Source organism: Chelonoidis abingdonii, chromosome 5 (genome assembly GCF_003597395.2).
Source record: "Chelonoidis abingdonii isolate Lonesome George chromosome 5, CheloAbing_2.0, whole genome shotgun sequence".
In the NCBI taxonomy this organism is placed as follows: Eukaryota; Metazoa; Chordata; order Testudines; family Testudinidae; genus Chelonoidis; species Chelonoidis abingdonii.
In genome coordinates this window covers 71,147,646-71,160,070 of record NC_133773.1, presented here as the reverse complement: position 1 = coordinate 71,160,070, position 12,425 = coordinate 71,147,646, and positions in this window count along the sequence as shown.

Here is a 12,425-nt window from a genome sequence, read left to right as displayed (position 1 = left end):
TTGGGTGCTGGCAGTGTTTACCAAGCCAAGGTCAGAGAAAAGTTGTAACCTTGGGAGTTTAATACAAGCCTGGAGTGGTCAATATTAATTTTTAAGATCCTTGCAGGCCTCCACCTTCTGGACTCAAAGTGCCAGAGTAGGGATTCAGCCTTGACAGACCCTGATTTCTTTTTGGCAACAGATTCCACCAACAGGGTCCTGCTTCAAGGAATGCTTTGTTCCAGTGCCTGATAGTGGATTGTTACTACCTGATCAAAACTGAGCTTTCATTTTTAAATTAATAAATAAGTTTCATGTCTTTTCCATTGCAAATGCAGTATTCACAATCTGAATTAATGCATTGCTGTCTTGGTAAACTGGCTTTTCAGAAAACATTCTCCAACCAAACCATAGTATAAGCAAAGGTATGAGCTTTATTACCATTCATCTCAATATTGTGTTTACTCAAAGCCATTTAGATGTTAACACACTTAACCATGCCAAATGTGATTTTTCTAAATGATATTAAGGAAAAGTCAGAAAATCCTGCCCTTGCAGGGAGATGGACTGATTACTTAAGTATTTTTCCATTTCTAATTTCCATTAACATCTTATTTTGGAATTGTAGAGAAGAAGGGCAATTATTGCTTTGCTATTCTCCTTTCATAGCCCTGGAGAATCAAAGCATTTCTAAGTTTTCCGATAACATCAGTGTAACATCTTCCATAGCCATTTGTTCTACTCCTGGTTTTAAAAGATGCTGTCTCATGGGATTTTATTTTACTTTATTTGTATTGTGTGGCAAGGCTTTATGACTTGAGAGGTAGCATATAGGCTGAGACAGGTTCAGAGGGCAGGGGATAGTTTTTTGTGGAGTGTTCCATGGGCCCACTTTAATTTTTGGTATGTTTTTTAAGATGAAATTATGTAAATACCTAGAGGTTTGGAGAAGTGCATTTATCTGATTCACTGTTTTCAGTTTATAAATATTATCTGCACTAGTAATAGCCCCGAGAGCATTGCTGTGTTTAGGGTATAGAGTGTATTAGTTCTCACATTCCAAGAACGTGCCAAGACTGAGAAAGACCTTTATGTTAATAATGTTAGTCTCAAGGATACAAATATATGTGGTCTATGTGAGTAAGGTCCTTGGGAGGAAAATTCCATGACATTTCCATAATTTTTCTTTCTTTTCCATTGTGGAATGACACTAGTGTTTGCTCACCTCCTGTTCAGAAACATCAGGGAGTGCAGCCTCCCTTTCTTCCTTTCCATGTGTTTCCTCATCTCAAGCCCACTCCACTAGAAAGCTCAGGTAAAAAATCTTCTACATGGGCTTCTTAAGTCCTCTGTGCAGAGGAAAGACACCACCAACCACCACTTCATGCAGCCACAGAGGAAAAGACAACATTTGCCTCCTAGTTTGTGTAACACTTTGGGGATCCTTAGGTGTGGTATGACTGTAAGTTAATGCTATTATTTTATAATGTATTGACATATTCATAGTCCATTTTTTTCAGATGAAAACTAGTTTTCAAAATTCTCAAAACTCTAAACACATTAACCATTTGAACTATGCAGAACTCAGAGAACAGGTGCTTATTTATGTTAAATGAATATCTACATTTTATTATACTGGTTGTCCTTACAGAGATATCTCTGCTGTAAGTACAAACTTTCAGAGTAGAGATAAAAAAATCAGAAAAGGGTCATCTCACTGCACAGCATTCACCTCCAATTTCAGAGGAATATGAAATTCAGGCATTGAGTAGTTCTGGATCTCTTCCATGAAACTGTCAGAAGGAAACTGTGGCCTTTAATGATCACAGGCATCCATGTTCAATTGAGTGTGACTAGATGAAGCAAGAATTCAAACTGAATCTCCTCAGTGAACTGTCTGCTGATTGAGATGTAGCTCAGTGAAAGCAAACAAGGTCCCAAGAGAACAAATTTCTATCGAGAAAGCAAGTGCAAAACCAGATTTGAGGCTGCAAAGTGTTCTTTGGACAGGTTGCAATGTGTAATTCTAATTCATAGCAAGGGGAAAATGTGATAAAGAAATGCTTATACATTTTTATTTAAAAGAAAATTCTCCTCACCTCCATCCACATAAATGATACAGGAAAGAGTCTTAATTTCTTGTCCTTTCTGAGTTAATGTATTCCATTTAATCTGCACCAAACATTCCTCTGAACTTTCTTGACTCAAGATGATGGCTACAACATCAGTATTTCTCATTGTGAGATATTTCAGATTAAAAACTGTCATCTTGTATTGAATTAAGGAGCAGATCACAAGTCACACACTCAGCTGTGCTAACTTTCCTTGGCATCTTATTGGATTCAGAATTGGCATAATTTCTCTTCATTTCTCCCTCACTGTTATATTTACTTTCTCTTCCTACTATATTCTGTAGTCAAATATTAGAAAATATACTGGAGAATAAAAGAAAAAGGGTCTTCAGAGAAATACAAAGAGTTTGTTATATAGCTTATGGAAAATTCCCATAGAAATGCAATCCCTTCCAATACAGAGAGAAAGAGACAAAAATACTGTCTGTCTGACGCAGTAGACTATATCCAAGGCTTCCAAATGACTTTACTGCCAAAACAGTCTGGGATGATGGTTTCAGAGCAGGATGACCTTTCAGGACAAAGGTCAAACTGTTATAAACTAACAAGAAAACAATTCATTGGACAAGAACTTCAGATCTTCTCAAGTAAAGGTTGTACAAATGAGCCCGTCACCATTTGATGTCCATGAGTCCTCCCCGCCCGCACACCTGCCTTTTTCTTCTCGCACTGGTGTCACATGACTCCTGGAGTTACTAAAGCCCTAGGGCTAGAATAAACCCAACACAATAACGGATAGGGAAATAAAGTTTTGGGTAGGCCTACAAACTGTGAATCATTTAAAAAACAAAAAACCTTTCTTAAGCCTAAAAGACCTTCCACCAGTCTTTGAGATGTGCTCCAGAGGGGCCTTTCACCCCCAACCGTTGTCATGCTTTAATGGGAACTCTCCACCCTGCTTTCTATAGTTTTAGACATCCTTGGATCCTCTTTCCTTCTCTCCTTACAACAATCACAGATCTTTTTTGGGTGAGAGTCAGGGATAGAATCCTTAGGTCGCATGACTATTGCTTAATCCATTTGGCTAAAATGGAGCTGTCATTAAGGAAAAGAAAAAACACTTTTGCTTCCTACCATGCTGGCTTTTGTGGATCCCATTCGTAAATGCCAGGTGCCTAACTCAGGTTTTGTGTATCCTGGTGTTCTAGTGGTTTTTCTACATGCCTAAATATTAGGTGTTGCCGTGGTCGGTCTTTGTCGATCTGGGCCACACTCTATGAATGCAGAACTCTGAGAACTTACAGAGTTTTTATGAGACAGGAGACATGCTGCATTTAAAAAAAACATGTTTTTCCCCCCTTGTTTTGGTAGTCAGTAAAAAGTCAGTAACTTTAAACATAGGGCTAGTTTTAGGGGCAGGGGAGCAGGGTGGTTGCCTTGGGTACCGGCTTCCATCTTGACACTCATTTTTGTTTGTTTGTTTTTATGCTCCACTTATTGGCTGTTTTTGCTTTTCTGATTGGCCAGCCGTTTTTTTGTTTGGTTAGGTTTTTTGCTCAGCCACTCAAGGTAGGGAGTACCAAAAATGTTTTTTGACATAGGCAGCAAAACATCTAGGGCCAGCCCCATTTAAACCTCACATACAGTATAGATGATCAAATAAGGACCTTTATCAAAGACACACAATATTTCCCTGTGGGTGTTAGTTCCAGTGCAAAAACCCATATTAAAAGTGTGAAGATAGTACAGTCATAAAACGAAGGGCCAAATCCCTCCCTCAAATGCACTCAGATCCCACAGAGTTAATAGAAACTATGTATATGTATTCTAGGGTAGAATTTGATCCATAGATGGTGGTCTAAAATTTGCACCTTGTGAATTCAGAAATGTTGGCAAATGTGAATACATTATATTATCTGAGAGCTTTATCATTAGCCATCTCCTTCATTACAGTTTCCAGGCACAAGAGCCACATTTCGTCAATTCACAACACTGAGGTTTTAAGATATCTTAAATAAAATTGGTGGTAACAACAAACTAAAAGTTACTGAAAGAAAGAAAATGGTTATAATAATTCCATATTGTTACTTACAACTGTGAAGTATATTCCTTGTCCTAATATCAAAAATCTTATTAGCAGCACCTTCTATCCTATTTGCAACTTTTCCATTTGCATTAACACATTAATTTTTGCTAATACTGTAGAATATTGTTATGATACAAAGGTCACAAACATACAATTCCTGTTAAAATAGAATAGATAATACTACATAGGAAAAATTGCTGATACTTTAGAGCCCTGTTCAATATTCTTCTTTTAGCAAACTCCCATTGACTTTCTGCAACAAGGGCTGAATACATTGTCAGATTGCAAAGTTATTCCAAATAAAAATCAATGGGGCTAGCCTAAATAAAGACAATGACTAGCTCCAAATACAAATACTGTGTATATTCTGTCTGTTGTAAATCCATCAAAAACATAATTCAAAAGAGATTTTTAATAAAAAGGTTTCTAACTCTAGTACTTCAAACTAAAGCTGGTTGAAAAATGTGGAATTTTGATTTTTTTTCAGAAGAACAAGAAGCAATTTCCATTTTTTTTTACCATCTCTATTTTTAACAAAAATGCAATTGCACATAAATAGAGAAAGACAATGGACTGAGATATGCAAACATTTTAACAATTTATGAAAGACTTTCTAACTCACAAATGGCAGAAGAAACGTGATCACACTCCCATATGACTCTTAAGAAGTAATATGAAGTCTTGTGCTCAGGAGTGAAGTTCAGTCTGTGCTACCTAATGGTGCAATAAAATGGACTTAATTATGTTTAGATTCTTCACAATCTTTGCTTTCTTTATTTTAGCAAAAAAAGTGTCTATGTGTTCTATCCTCTTGAGGTACCAGAATCTGCTTTCTTTTGAGACATTTTAAATGTTGGGCCAAATTTTTTTCTCCATTACTCACATGCAACTTCCATATACATTTTTGGGTGTTTGCGGGGGGAGTATCTGAGGACAGAATTAGGTAATAACAGTGACACACATGTCAAATGTCAGAAGCCATCAAAAGAGCCACCTTTCTCAAAATATAAAACAAAATTTAATCCTAATCCTTTTTCCCAATGATCCACTCCTACAGAGCTATCTGAATAATGCAAATGTATTCTCTGGAAATATTCATTCACTTTTTTTTAGTATATTCTTAACACCATGTTCATACTCCTTTGATGTTCATTTTCACTAAACATTTTAGTAAATGAGAATGCTGGTGGTATGTTTGCAGAAAGAGTTAATTTTACTCACTCCTAAAATTCTGTTCTTGTATTCAGTGCTGTCCCTCTTTTCTTCCATTCTTAGTGCTCTTATCTCTTTTTCTTATTCACTTTTGCCTGTTCCTTGTAAAGTTTTCCTAATATTTCTACTGAATATTGCAGCTCAGTTCCTGAGCTCTGGATAAGTAGCACTTGACACAAGTCAAGTGCAAGAGATGTCTTTCATCTATGATAAACCAAACAGGATTCACCTACCTATTTAAAAAAAATCCTCACAATCAATAAACTACATTTATTATCTATGATAATAAAACAGGATCCATCTGTTGATCTGGGGAAAATTCAGATCTGTTTGAATTTGCTTAGAGAAAAAATGTTCATACAGGACTCTGATTACACTTTTAGAGAGAGTGTAATCTCTGTTAGAAGCTCTTCACAACAACTGAACACATTCTTCTATTAATTTTACCTGTTATTCTCATTATAGAATTAATTAATTATCGTGTTTGAGTTCTCGTGGCCCAACATATTGTAAAAATCCTGATAACAGACAAACAGGGCTGGAAGGGAAATTGAGTGATCATCTAGTCCAATGCCCTGTGCTGAGGAACAATCAAGTATACCTACTGACAGGCATTTTTCTAACCTGTTATTAAAAATCCCGAATGATGGGAATTCTACATTCTTCCTTGAAAGCTTATTCCAGTGCTTAACTATCCTTACAGTTGAGAGGTTTTTCTTCTGAATATCTAATCTAAATCTCCCTTGCTGCTGATTAAGCCCATTATTTCTTGTCCTAACTTCAGCTGACATGGAGAACAATTGATCACTGTCCTCTTTAGATCAGCTCTTAATTTATTTGAGGATTGTTACCATGTGCCCCCCGAATCATCATCTTTTTTTGTAATCTTTCTTCATAGGAAAAGATTTCTAAGCCTATTATCAGTTTTGTTGCTTGCTTCTGGATTCTCTCTCATTTATCCATATCTCTCTTAAAGTGTGGTGCCCAAAACTGGAACAGTACTCCAACTGAGGCCTTACTAGTGCCAAGTAAAGGAAGACAATTACCTCCCATATTTTACATATAACACTCGGATTAACACACTCCAGAATATTAGTCTTTTTTGCAGCTGCATCACGTTGTTGACTCATATTCAATTTGTGATCCAATATAATCATTTATACAGATCCTTTTCATCAGTGTTGCCACTTAACCAGCTATTCCCCTTTTTTCCCCCTAAATGTAGTACTTTGAATGTGTATTTATTGAATTTCATCTTGTTGATTTGAGATCAGTTTTCCAGTTTGTTCAGGTTATTTTGAATTCTAATCCTGTCCTCCAAAGTGTTAACAACCCTTCCCAGCTTGGTGTCATAAAACATACTTTCCACTCCACTATCCAATTCATTAATGGAAATATTGAATAGCACTGGCCAAGAACAGATCAGTGAGGGGCTTCCCCGCAGTTTGACAGTGAACTTTTGATCATTACTAAGGCTACAATTTAGTCATGGAAGTCATGGCAGTCATGCATTCCATGACTTTACCAGACCTTTGTGACTTCAGCTGTCAGGGGCTGAAGCTGGGGCTAGAGACAGGACTGCGCACCCCGGCCCTGAAACTGGGGCTGGAAGCAGGGCCCTGCAGCGCCTACCCTGAGGCTTGCAGTGGGGGCTGCACCCAGGGCTGTGCACACCTGTCTCACAGCTGCAGCCAGCTCTGGAGTGGGGGCTGTGCCCTCCCTGTGCCTATGCCCTCTAGTGGCCTCTGGAGCCCAGGCTTTCCCCCCAGCCATTGTGGAGGGCTTGGCCAGTCAGTCCTCCCACCCGATGGGACTCCATTCCTTCCCTGCCTAGCCCTACGCTCCCCTCCCCCCCGGTTATTTTTAGTAAAAGTCACCCATAGGTCACAGGCTCCCGTGAATTTTTGTTTATTGCCCGTGACCTGTCTGTGACTTTTACTAAAAATCTTAGCCTTAATAATTACTCCTTGAGTACAATTTTTCAAACAGTTTTGCCCCCATCTTACAGTAATTTCATCTAGACCACATTTCCCTAGTTTGCTTATGAGAATGCCATGTGGGACTGTCAAAAGCCTTACTAAAATCAGCATATATCACATCTACAGCTTTTCCCCTCCCCATCCACTAAGCCAGTAGCACAGACAAAGAAAGACATTAGGCAGGTTTGCCATGATTCGTTCTTGATGAATACATGTTGGATAATAACAATATTTATTATTATTTATGTTCTGGTAGCTCCAAATGTGTCAAGTGATTTCCAAACACAGAAGAAGACTCCCTAACCTGAAGAGCTTCAGTACTGTCCTTTTATTGGTTTGCTTTATGGCAATGGCAATTATAAAATAAATATCACATTTTACTTAGGAACACAATTATAAATAAATGAAAATATACATGTTTTAATCTCTTAGCGATATAAAACATGGTTTTATAGTTTTCAGAAATCATGGTTTCACCCTTGTATATTAACAACATACAGGTGTACTGACTATGAAACAAGACCTGTACCTTTGCCAGAGCAGGAATCTACTAATAGCAATGCAGCAGAGGAAGTGCCTCTTCCTCAACTGAATAACACTGGATAGAGTGAGCCTGTCTGTCTTGTTCGACATTCGGAGAATCCAGTTATCCAGTGCCCCATGATGGTCCTCTAGTGCCTGGCTATGTTGAATAAGAGCAGTGCCAAATGAAAGAACCACTACTGTCATCTAATCAAGGCCTGCTCCCCTTGAAAGATTAGTATTTATTGTCCCTCCCTGCTGTACTGTACAACAGCTTGATCCTCTGTTCTGGCCAAATGAAAGAATGGGTCAGAGGATCTGGTGCAAATCTCTGGCCTACTTCTAAAGCTGGAGCCAGAGTACTTTGCCCCTGGCTAGTTATATCTCTTCCTGAACTCAACACTTTTCTTGACTGAACAAAAAACGCTTCCTTCCCTACTGACCTGAACTTACGCAACTATTTTTTTTTAAGCCTCTGACTTAAAGGCTTAGGCAAGGCCCATTAGAAAATATGTCCCATCATCATAGTCTCTTTAAGGAGCTCATGATCTATATTTTTGAGACACATGTACATATAGGAAAAAAATATAAATAAAATGGATTTTTTGTGCAACATTTTAATCTGAAGAATCATATCTATTTATATTTGACATTTAAAAAATAAATAGCATAAAGGTCTGCTTGCTTATAAAACACTACCAAATTGGGCAGTAATTGTGTACTGTATCTTGAAAAAAAAAACCCAAGGTAGTTAAAAATTATCAACAGGAATCATTGTTGTACACATTTGAGCTGCTAGTCAAAAGGACATCATGCTCACAGACAGCTTCATTAGAAAATGGAAAGAAGACATTAATAGCTTTCTGCTGTTCATGGAGTGATGCCCATTATAGTGACAACTTAAATGCATACAATGGTAATTGTTGCTGCTGTTTCTTTTTGCATTGATAGACTTTAATCAGCAGCGCTGGCAAAGAGAAAATAAAGTAATAGGAAAAGTAATGTTTCTTAAAATTAGGGGTTATTTATAGGTACTGTTCATCACACCAGAATGAACTGTATATGTATTTAAGTATAGACTCTTCATTGGTAAACTAGTATAGATTAATGGATTATTGATGAAGTATCTGGTAGTTAACAACTGAAGAACAGCCAAACATACATGTAAAACAGGACCATGATTTTCTAAAAGGTGTATAGATAAGATGTGGAACTATAAAACATACTTTGCAACCCCCCCCCAATCCTATTATGCATATGAAGTTTTCTAGAGGCAGGAAAATGTGTAGATGGGTCAATATTGTAGAAGCCCATGTTTGCCATAGCGACTAGATTTGCAGAGGTGCCCTGTGCAGTTTTGCAAAAGAGATTACAAATGAGGAGCAGAAACAGGGTATGGATCCCTTGTTATGCAGACATCTTAGATATTTCCCCTTCTGAACAGTAGTACCACAACTGTGTGAATTACTGCAGTCCCTTGGATGCATAATTTCACTTGTATCTCTATGGTCCTTCACAGATTCCATTGTCTGATGGGACTGTTGCCTAGCTCACTGTAGTTGCCCTGGATATAACTCTTAACACAATGGCTAGTTTGCAAGTCAATAACCCTTGGGAGGTGGCTTCTTCTTGAGGGTCAGACTTAGGAAGCTAATGGAGGAGAGAGAGAGAATAGGGACTTTTTTTGGGAGTGGGTCAAGTTGGACTCCCACCTGAAGAATATTACTCCAATTCTCTGTTACTAGAACTCTTTTTTGATCTGTATATATGTTCCCAATAGAGTATCTGTTTTTCTTATGTATTGCTAGGATGCGTGACACCACTGTATCAAGGTGCCATCCCACTGCCAGTTTTTTACTCAGTCATAAGACAGAATTAGATAGGAGATAGTCAGATGGGGGTTCAAGTCGATAGGGCTTGTGGAAGGAACCGGTAGACGATCAAAGCGGGCCAGAGTGGACCGTGGGTCAGCAGGCAGTAGTTCAGTTCAGGATTGAAGGAGAGATAGGATGACTGTAGGAGGATTGGGCTGTTTGGAGGAAGACACAGGCATGAGGAGATGAGGGAGGGTTACATTTCTTTGAGGAAGGGTAACAAACGGAGTTGGACATGAAGGAGTCATACAGTGCACTGAGGACAGCTGCAGCGGCACAGGAGCCAGCGAACAGGACTGCTAACAGGGGAGTTTCAGTGGGAGTTCTGTTAGAGGAGCAGGTTTTTGTAGTTTGTGGATTGTATTGTGGAGTTTGTGTATGTGCAGGCTGTTAGGGGCCGGGTGCTGAGAGCGAGGCTAAGCCCTGAGTTGGGGGCGGGGCTTACCTGATTAGGGAGACAAATAACAGAGAGAGAATTGGGTCATTTCGTAGGATGAATAACGAGTAGCTGTGACTATATTTCATGCAGTGTACTGCGATAGTTATCATCTCATCTCCATCTACATTCTCTTGAGAGTGCAGTGTCATTCTGATAACTTCTAACAGTCTATTTTTATTTCACGGCGCAAGCCTATGAAAATGCGTCTTCTCACCGATTCAAATACCAAGTCTGTGATTTGATCTGTTGTGTTTTTCATCTAAAGACATATAATGGAAGTTCTATTCCATATCCAAATCAGATCCCAGGCGTCTGTAGCACACCCAAGGACTATCTCAGGGAAGCTCTTAGTAGGCTTTTTTTACCCGCAGTGATCTTTACCCAGACCAGACTCCGTCTTATCTATCCATCACTGCTTATGTTCATTTACAGTTATCCCATCATTGATGTACAAGGCTACTCCACGCGACCTTTGGCCTTTTTCCTTGTTTTTGTCTAAGACACGCACATAGCCTTTCAATACCCGTACTCCAGTCATGATATATTCCACCAGGTTTCGCGTTACCCTATAATATCCGGTTTCACTTCCTTTTCACCAGTAGCTCCAGTTCTCCATTGTTCCTAGGCTCCTCGCATTAGTATACAGATTTTAATTTTTGACGTTTGTCATTAGTGACTTCTTTCCCCTCGTCGTGCACAGACTTCTACCACCACATTCACTTGGCTAGTTTCAACTCCCTTTTTCCTCCTGGGTCAATTCTTTGTCCACCAAGGGATACTCCCTCCCCACTTCGTATTATCGTCCTCTCCAGGTAAATTCCTCGGTCGTGAGATCTCTGAACATCTCCCAACCTATCATCCCCCAACTTCCTAGTTTAAAAGCTCTCTTAATGAAGGTCGGCAGCTCGCATCCTAGAATCTATTTCCCTCCTTCGCTTATGATGAAGTCCATCCTGAGCGAACCAGTCGTGCTGTCCGTAAACGATTCCCAATGACTGTACAATCCCAAAAGCCTCCTTATAGCACCACTAGCCTGAGCCATATGTTATCATCATAATCTTGTCGCTCCTTTCGTCGCCCGCGCCTAGGAACACGCAGAATCCCACTGAAGATCACCTAGAGCCTCGATTGTCCTTGAGCGTCTTCCCCAGTCTGACATAGTCCTCCTTGATACAGTCCAGCGAGTGACTAGCGTATCATTCGTCTCCCCATGAAGCGACAATCACGGATTCTTTCCCGCTCGATCCTTTTCAGCCTCCAGATCAATCCGTGTACCTAGCCACGGCAGACAGCACACCCTTCTCGTTCTCCCGGATTTCTGGTCTAGTTACCGGGCCTGTCTATTCTTCTATGTAAAGAGTCTCAATCACGAGGATCTTGCCTTTCTGGGCGGCACAGTGTGATTCTCACAGTCATCCCTGCAGCCCGCTGGCGCAAGCCCTCTCGATTCGCTCTTCGACCTCGCAATCCTGCCTAGGGCTCATACCTCGGGTGTCGACTCCATTGACTCCTCCCCTCTTTCTGCAGAGACTAAGCCGCTCGAACCTCTTTTTTCCTTGCCCTCCTCTCCTTCAGACGAGCACACTGCTGTGCTCCCATCTTCCATTTTCAACTCACCAAACCTTGTTCCTGAGTTCTGACTTTCTCCGTCGCTGGCCCGTCTATTTCTCTCTGCCGTGATATCATCCTATGTCACACGCATTCCACCTCCACTTTCATCACCCAGCAGCTCTCAGAATTCTTCGTCCTGCTCTATCACAGTCTGCTCGTCTGAAGCTTATCCCTGTGCTCCATACATGTCTGTTCCATCATCTGCTCAAACCCTTGCTAAACTCAGCCAGAGTTTGCCACCTGCAATCGCCAGTCGCTCTTATCTTTTCTTCCAGCAGTTCTATCAGCGGCACTTCATGCAACAAACTCCTTCAGTGCCCCCTTCCACGGACCATGTACTGCACAGCTACCGCCATCCGTATCTCAGTGCATTCTGCCTGCTACCCATCTGTCTCCTCATGCCTTCCAACCTGTGCCTGGCGTTCAAGCTCACAGACCGCACACGGGACACCAATCAAGGGCCTGGGCTGCTGGCAGAACCCCTGCCCCCCCCTTCTGGCTTTGTTGGCTTTCTCTGCTCTATAGTCTCCTTGGAACCTCCCCTGAGAACGTTCCCAGAAAACCTGTCTAGCAGTCCTGTTACGCGTGGCTCCTGGTGCCGCTGCAAGCTGTTCGTGCGATCCCTGAGTGCCATGGCTCCTTCATATAGAC